This window comes from Thalassophryne amazonica, chromosome 2 (assembly GCF_902500255.1).
Source record: "Thalassophryne amazonica chromosome 2, fThaAma1.1, whole genome shotgun sequence".
In the NCBI taxonomy this organism is placed as follows: Eukaryota; Metazoa; Chordata; class Actinopteri; order Batrachoidiformes; family Batrachoididae; genus Thalassophryne; species Thalassophryne amazonica.
Genome location: NC_047104.1, coordinates 46053611 through 46062380, shown reverse-complemented (window position 1 = coordinate 46062380; position 8770 = coordinate 46053611). Strand labels below are relative to the sequence as shown.

Below are 8770 nucleotides of genomic sequence, written 5' to 3'. Positions count from 1 at the left end.
TAGGAACTAAGGTCCTATATGTTGATATCTTTAAAGAACACATAAACTGATGAATCATTAAAAATCTACACCATGAAAATAAAATTGTAAAATTACAAAAATAAGCTAGTTTTAGTTAGAAGAGCTAAATTAGCCATTAATAAGCCACTGTACCTAGCAAGCTAACAGATAAACAAAAACGGTAATTAGTGTATAAAGTATAATAGGTAGTTAAACCTACAATAACGGTATTAACAACTACATTAAAATAAATGTGGACAAAAGTATGAATTAATGTGGGTTATCAAACAGAAAAGAATCAACTATTTTGTAAGCTACGATAAACGGTGCTACAGCCGGCTAGATAAGCTAATGTTAGCTGTTGGGTATAACTAACTTTACCCCACTCCTCCAGTATTTCCATAAATATAATAATATTAAAAAGTAAAACGTGTTGAAAATGTAAATGGAGACATGATATAAGTACCTTAGTGAAAGGATATGAAGGTGGAATATTCCTGGCTAAAGAGAGCTCGAGGCTCGTGGCTGCAGCAACATAACGTTTTTGCATGTTAATGGAAAATTGTAAAACTTTCTTAGTAAAAGTGTAAAAAAACAAAGTCAAATCAAATCAGATGTCGCTATACATTCACAGAGTGAATAATGTAAGAGGCAAAAAGAATTAGGCATTTTGCATTCTGCAAGCAGGACTGTGCTAAATACAAAACAAACTGCAAAGAGACTGAATGTCCAGAAACACAGACAGCAGGCTATCACAGTGTTGATCAGATTTCATGGAGCTATCTGCAAGGATCAATTTTCACATGTGTGAAGGTAACCACTCAGTTGACAGGGATGGTAACCACAGTGGTTCACATTATCACAGCATGCAACCATACGATGGTGCAGTAACAACCCACTCTAAATGAATACCGTATCTATACACAGGAAATGTGGCATGCATGTTGCTTTTATGAGTAGTGGGACACTACTGTGTCGTGTTTTGTTCATGTCTTCCGAATTATTCACTAAAGAATTTCATCTTATAGGCTTGAAAATGAAATCCTCCATGATATCTTAGGCATGACCCGACTCGGGACTGGAAACAACAAAACCTACAACATGAAGGATGTAGCCCTGAGTGTGGTCAACTTTAGTCAAGCTACTCGCACATCTAGCATGTCCAATAACAGGATCCAGATGAACCCTCCACAGGTACATGAGTTGTAAAGATGATGTTGCTGGTGGGAGCTATTGTGGAGTTTCTGTGATGAATGTCAGCATAAAATGAGACAGGCGATGAAGGAGTATTCAGGAGTCAGACATATCAATGCACAGAGATTTATTTCTGGTCGAAGCAGAAACAGACGCACATGGAGACGTTCCACAAAGGTACAGCATGCAATGTATCGCAAGAGCCTTCTGTCTTCCCATACTCAGAGAGCCATTTTAAACAGAAGATGACACCAAAAATAACTACTAAAAATTATGAAATGTTGATATTTAAAAAAATCTTGAACAATAAAAGTTGATCATACGTGTGTGGGTGAAGGATAAGCAACAGCTGTCTGAAGCCTGCACTCTATTTCAGCCATCAGCCACAGCCATATTGTTGTGACGTCATCACAGGAATGGGACCTGCTGATTCAAGCTCAAATCAATTGTAAACACAGCGGAGGTCGAGCTGTTTTCTGACCTTTTTTTTTTTTTCTAGTGTGGAACTTTTTTATTTATTTATTTATTTTTTTCTTAGAAGAGGTACATCCATTTCAAATCTGAAAAATGAGACACAAACACCTGTGAGGGACTGAAATGATCAGCTATTTTTAAAATAAATCTTGTTTCCTTCTTGAATACAGTAGTGTACTGTACTCTAGTAGCGCAATGAACATGCTATTATATTTATAAATATTTAAGATTAAAACCATTCACACACGGAGTAAATATGAAGTGTTACCTGTTCGTTTCAGTGAGATTCATCTTCAAAGTCTGACATATCCACATAAAGCCTGATTTTGGAAAACAACAGCTGACAAAAACTTTAATTCCTTGTCCTGGCTAAAGAAAAGTCCCTCTGTGACACTGGCAGTTTGTGTCACAGTTGCTCTGTCAGATCATCCATCCATCAGGTTGCAGCGTCTCCTGTGGCTGTACCGCTCTGGGACTGGTGCGGTCTCCTACAAGTGCAATCCATTGATTGGGTGTCTGTGGGTGCTGGTTCGAGTCTCTGCTGTGCTGATCCGGGACCGGTGTCAACGAACGAACGCTCCCCCTAAAAATTGGTCCGCCCTGCCTTCACTGCACATGCGTTTGAGTCCGACTCTCTACACTCAAACCAATCAAAGGGAATAATTTGATTATTAACCATCAGATGACAAAGTAAAAACCTCTTTAATCATTCTAAAGCAGAAACGAGGCAATAATCATCTCATTTTGCTACTGATTGTGCTCTGATTGATCCCCATCTTTTATTATGAAATGAGGCTGAATTTATTTGGAAATGATTGTTGTACAAAAGCTTCAGATATCTGTTGCTGAGATAGATGATGACTGGAGTGCAGTTTTAAGCAGAAACAAGGTGATAATCACTGCTGATGGTTTGAAATGACGCATGCACAGTGAAGGCAAGGCGGACCGATTTTTAGTGGGGACCTTTCGGTCGGCGACACCGGCATGGTCTCCTGTAGGTGTAATCTGTTGATCGGATATCTGTGGTTGCTGGATTGAGTCTCTGCTGTGCTGATCCCATGATCCACAAAAAATGATAATCATAATAATAATAACAATAATATGAAAACACTCAGTTTTGCCTCCGTATGGAGTAGAGACGCCACGCGAATCCGTGCTCATCAATATAAGTGTTAAACCTGCCAAACAAAAAGGTTTTGCCTGCCAGACGTAACCACTCTGACACGTATAATACCAAGCAGCACGGACCTGAACCACTTGGTGGAAATGGGACTATTGTCAGTAGCCTGTAAAAATCCATAAATTAGCAACATCATTGTTTAAGCTGCAGTGTTCAAAACGTGTGAAAAAAGTAGCGTGTTTAGCCTGCTGGTTCACAGCTGACAAACGTCTGGTTCCAGTTGAAGTCTCACCCTTGAGAGGGTGTCAAAACAGCTGTCTTCAAAAATGTGCTGAGGACAGGACAGACGGGTTGCTGGGTGACCCACTTATCTGTTCTGACACACATGATCCTTAGGAAACTGACACCAGCTGACTCCTCCTGCTCCAGTCTTCTAATAAACACATCGAGTCGGCAAAACTCCAGAAAATGAAGTAGCAGCTACACACAGAAATACGTCCAATCACTAACAAAACAAATGAGCCTGCTAAAACAATGGTTCTCTCACTGATGTCACTTCCTGCTTCCCCAATTTCATGACTCGACCGGAAGTTCCTGGTTTTTAGTGGTGCACAGATCAAAATCCAAATATTTATCTCTTACGCAACTGCACATCAGGACAGTTTCAAACTGTTGATTAATTTTAGTCTTAAATACTCAGAAAAAACCACTACATATCGTGTCACCTACACTTTAAGGACCTCCACATAACAAAAACAAGAAGGACAGGATGACCCTGGGCCAGTGCGCCCCTGCCTCATAGACAGGAGAAAAACATAAACTTTCCTCCTCAGGAACTAGCACCGATTTTGACTTTTTATGAACTAAGTTAAACTAAACCCTCCGCCAAGGTTCAAACACAGTGCCCCTCATGCAGGAACCACACTTGTAAACGGGATCGTTCAAAAATGTCTGTACGAAGCGATTTAGGAGATACCCTGGTTTTGCCAATTTTCTTGTATTTCTATAATATAATTTTCTTACATAATTATGTTTACATTATTCTGTTTAACTCTACAAGTTACAATCTTAAATGTATACTGCATACCAACATCATTAATTTATGAAATGATGAGCTAAGCTAAAACAAGCCATATATATATATGTGTGTCCATACGAGGTCTCTTAGATAATAAACCGACCCTTTTATTTTTTTTTTTAACTATATGGATTTGAATGACATGCGATTACACCAATCATGCTTGAACCCTCGTGCGCATGCGTGAGTTTTTTCACGCGTGTCGGTGACGTCATTTCCCTGTGGGCAGGCCTTGAGTGAGATGTGGTCCCGCCCTCTCGGCTGAATTCCTTTGTTTCACACGCTGCTCGAGACGGCGCGCGTTGCTTTATCAAAATGTTTTCTGGACCTGTGAGGAATATCCGAGTGGACATTATTCGAGAAATTAAGCTGGTTTTCTGTGAAAAGTTTAACGGCTGATGAGAGATTATGGGGTGTTTCTGTCGGTGTAAGGACTTCCCACGGAGCGGGACGTCCTGCAGCGCTTCCAGGCGCTGTCGTCGGCCTGTTTCGACCTTAAAACATCCTAATTTAAGGCTTAATTCACCCAGGACATCGTGAGAGAACAGAGAAGATTCAGAAGAGGCCGGCATGAGGAATTTATGCGGACATTCCACTGTTTAAGGACATTTTTTAATGAAAGACGTACGCGCAAATTCGCCGAGTCGTTTCCGTGACGACTCGGCAAATCTGTGTGCGCCGCGACAGGAAAAACACCTCCGTGTTGAAAACCATTTGTAGAATTCAGGCGGCTTTTAATGGCTTTCAACAAGTGAGTAACTGAGAAATTGTTTAACAGCTTGGGCATGTTCCAACTTGCCCGTTAAGATTTCCAACGGAGGTGTTTTTCCTGCCGCGACCCCCCGCGGTCGGGTCCAGCCCGACATGCAACTCTGCCCGCACGTTCTTTCATTACAAAATGACCGTTAACAATGGAATGTCCGAATAAACTCCTCATGCCGACTTCTTCTGAAAGTTCTCTGTTCTCTGACGACTTACTGCGTCAACAGAGCCTGAAATGTGGAAGTTTTCAACTTGAAATGGCGAGACGCTGCCGCCTCGAAGCGCAGATCGCCGTCAGGCGCCGTGGACCGTCCTTAAAGCGACACTACCAGACCAAAATCTCTCATCAGCCGTTAAATTTTTACCGAAAACCAGCTGAATTTATTGAATGGTTGTCCACTCAGTTTGTGCCTGACAGTTTTGAAAAAATTTGATCAAACAAAGCAACAGTCTCTGAGCCATTCCTAAACAATGAAAAAAATCGACGAGCGGGTGGACGACTCCTCACTCAAAGACTGCCCACAGGCGAATGACGTAACCGACAGGCGTGAAAAAACTCTTGCATGCCCACGAGGGTTCAGCATGTCTGATGTAATCACACGTGATTCACAATCCATATGTTTTTGAAAAAAATATAAGGTCGGATACTTTCTAATAGGACCTCGTACTTGCATACCTGTTGGAAACGATGCATAAGGCAAATGATTACATATATGTGAATAAATAAAAGCAATGAAAAAGAAAACAAAAGAGACGTAAATAGTGGCCATGGCTGCCATCATTTTGTTGTGGAAAACAGCGTTATTGTCATCATCTTTGCTCAAGCACATTAAAGAAATGAAAACAACTTAGATCAAAATACGTACGTATGTGTCAGAGCAGAGCCCAGTGGTACAATATCAATATTTATTTAATGTATTTCATTCGTCATCATCATTCAATTCATCATCACTTTCACAAAAGCCCAGTTCTACTAATACATTAGGTGTGTGGCCACTATGAGTGACAGCATTTTTTTTTTTTTTTAACTCTGCAGTGGTCAGAGGCCAGCTCAGGCTGCAGCTAGTGTGAAGGAATGTTTTCTTTCTTTCTTTTTGAGCAATTTTTAAACAATTATCTGTAATAATATGGCTTGTTTGTGCAGTTAAATCTCTGAACATATCATCTAAGATGTGTGTGTGTGTGTGGCATATTTGTGTCAAATAAAATTAATGTGTGATGTAATTTTGGATGCGAATAGTTTTAACATTTTTACCACCTATTGGGAGCTTCATGTAATGAAGTTGTTAATCCGTTGTCGCTTGCGGTCGGCCGTATGGCTTCCGACGCACCAGAGTGGTCCATGTCTTATGTAGGGTTCTGTACTTTTATCTTGGCCCAACACACCTGCACAGTAGTGATCGAATATATAGCTGTGATCTGGGTCTCTGTGTGTGGTTGTTTATGTGTTCGTGGCTGACACAATTCGGTTTTGGGTGCTCTCAAGGGGATCAAGACTCTGGTGTCCTAGATTAGGGAATGAATGCCCACTAACTAGTCAACAGACTGTCGCTGTCACTGCTTGTTCATGTGTGGTGGTTTGTTCCGGCATGTTTTATGTTGGGACCCGTCTCCTTGATGTCTCACTTCACAGTTTTGCTTTCACCACTTGTCTTCGTTTTTGTCTGTCTTCGTGTTGTTTTGGTGGTTGGTCCCTCCTGATAGAAGTTGTCAGTCGGCTTTGAGTAGGATCTTGTAGGGTGATCGGGAAGGGTGGATGGGGGTCTCACACACACACACACACCCACCACATTCACTCACACACTACATACCTTCTGTCCTGCAAGAATAAATTGCATATATGTGTATTAATGTTCATAAAAGGTTCTGCCAGTGTGGCATTACCATTACTATATATGCAGACAGGGGAAAAAAGTTGTTAATCCATGATTACTCAGGAAATAAGCGAATCATAATTTTTAATACCCACAGCAAAGCAAGAACCACCACTCAGCCCCCCAAAATACAATTTAACAAACATCCAAACCGAGGTAACCCTGTTAGCCGAGCTTGTCAGTGTTCGGGTTTCATCTGTCCTTCCCAAGTCATGCACTTTCTCACCCATGCTCCACCTCTTTACCCATATATTGGGTGTGGACATGCATGCACACACACAGAGCCAGACAGCGGCTCACACGCCAGGTGCTTTATATACACGATTCAGTTTTCTCGTGAATGCATGCTCATTTACATAGAGGTAGAATTCAGGAGATTCCCAAAGGTAATTTATGCATTTCTCTGCATTTACAAGCATTTGCCAAATCTGCCAATGGCACATTAATACCAGCCCACTGTACAAAAAATAGGTAAGAGAAAGTTTATGAAAATGTTCTTGCTTGAGGCCCAGCAACCTTGCAACTGTAATTTTAAAATGATGGGGCTATGCTCCTTTTTGTGTCTCTATACCAAGGTGAAATCATCTTTCTCCATGTGTTGGTAGCTTCTGCCACAGAACACTTCATCCATTCCGCAAATTTGGATGCCAGTCGATGCCCTGCAACAACTTCCAGAAGAGGAGCGGGTCATTGGTTTGGTCGCTATAGTGTCACAGCCAGTTTGAGGTACATAATGTACATACCTCAATCATCTCATCTGTAATATGTAAAGATCTACACTCACCGGCCACTTTGTTAGGTACACATGTTCAGTTGCTTGTTAACACAAATACCTAATCAGTCAATCACATGGTAGCAACTCAATGCATTTAGGCATCTAGACATGGTGAAGACAACTTGCTGAAGTTCAAACCGAGCATCAGAATGGGGAAGAAAAGGGATTTATGTGGCGCGGCGTGGTTGTTGGTGCCGGACAGGCCGGTCTGAGTTTTTCAGAAATTGCTGATCTACTGGGATTTTCAGGCACAAGCATTTCTAGGGTTTACGGAGAATGGTCCAAAAAATAATAGATATCCAGTGAGCAGCAGTTGTGTGGGCGAAAGTGCCTTGTTGATGTCAGAGGTTAGAGAAGAATAGGCAGACTGGTTGAATTGGCGACTGCAATATGCTATCATCACAATATGGACCAACATTTCTGAGGGATGTTTCCAACACCTTGTTGAATCTATGCCATGAAGAATTAAGTCACTTCTGAAAAAAGGGGGTCTAACCCAATATTAGCATGGTGTACCTAATAAAGTGTCCGGTGAGTGTACCTATGTTAATATATTGCATTATTTTACAAGATAAATATTGTCTTATGTTGCCTTCTGATGCTGTTTATCATATTAGATAGAAAAGGTGGAGATTGTATCAATGGTTGTCAGGATTGAACTGTGCGGAAAGAAACACCTCCAGAATCTGGCGACTTCAATCAAAATTATCTTCTCTGTTTGTAGTTTGACATATCTGAATGTAAGTTGTTTTTTATATATATGTATATATATTTGCCACATTGCTCAGTATTGATATGGATGCCATTTGGATGATGGTGATGATTTTGTATGGAAAAGTGTTCATGTATGAGGTGCAACTGAGAAGGTTTCAGTGTGACACAGAAAATTAGGGATATGGTTCTACATCTTTTGCATTCTGAGAAACCAACAGTTCTTGAGAACGTGTGAAATTTTACCATACCATACCAACTTTATTCATAAAGCACTTTAACACAACCACTGCTGACTCACTGGGTGCAATGTTGAGAAAGGGTAAGGCTTCTTCAATTCAATTCAATTTATTTCATTTTTATAGTGCCAAATCACAACAAAGCTGCCTCAAGGCGCTTCATACAAGTAAAGTCTAACCTTACCAACCCCCAGAGCAAGCACACAGGCGACAGTGGTAAGGAAATACTCCCACGAGGAAGAAACCTCAACCAGACCAGACTAAGGAGTGACCCTCTGCTTGGGTCATGCTACTGACACAATTGACAATACAGGAAATTATACAGGAAATTTTGGGAGATTTTGGGAGTCCATGCTGGTGCACAAGACAGGAGGCCTGCAGAAGAAAACACCCACTCCCATCTCTGGATGGAGCTGCACAGCAAACAGAGAGAAAAAACAGAAACAGGTGGCAGAAAGATAACAAATACAGATTGTCAGCATTAAGAAACAAGGAAAACAGAAGAAATACTAAGGTGGTCGCCGGCCACTAGCCCTACGCTTT

General features: G+C 41.1%; 1 long non-coding RNA gene across 1 annotated transcript; it reads left to right on the top strand.

Annotated features, from left to right (window-relative positions):
* Positions 1 to 1040: 1040 nt before the first annotated feature.
* Positions 1041 to 8010, top strand: LOC117502147. The gene is made up of 3 exons (XR_004558197.1): positions 1041 to 1194; positions 7108 to 7228; positions 7895 to 8010. It is a non-coding gene; the product is annotated as an uncharacterized LOC117502147 (long non-coding RNA).
* Positions 8011 to 8770: the final 760 nt, after the last annotated feature.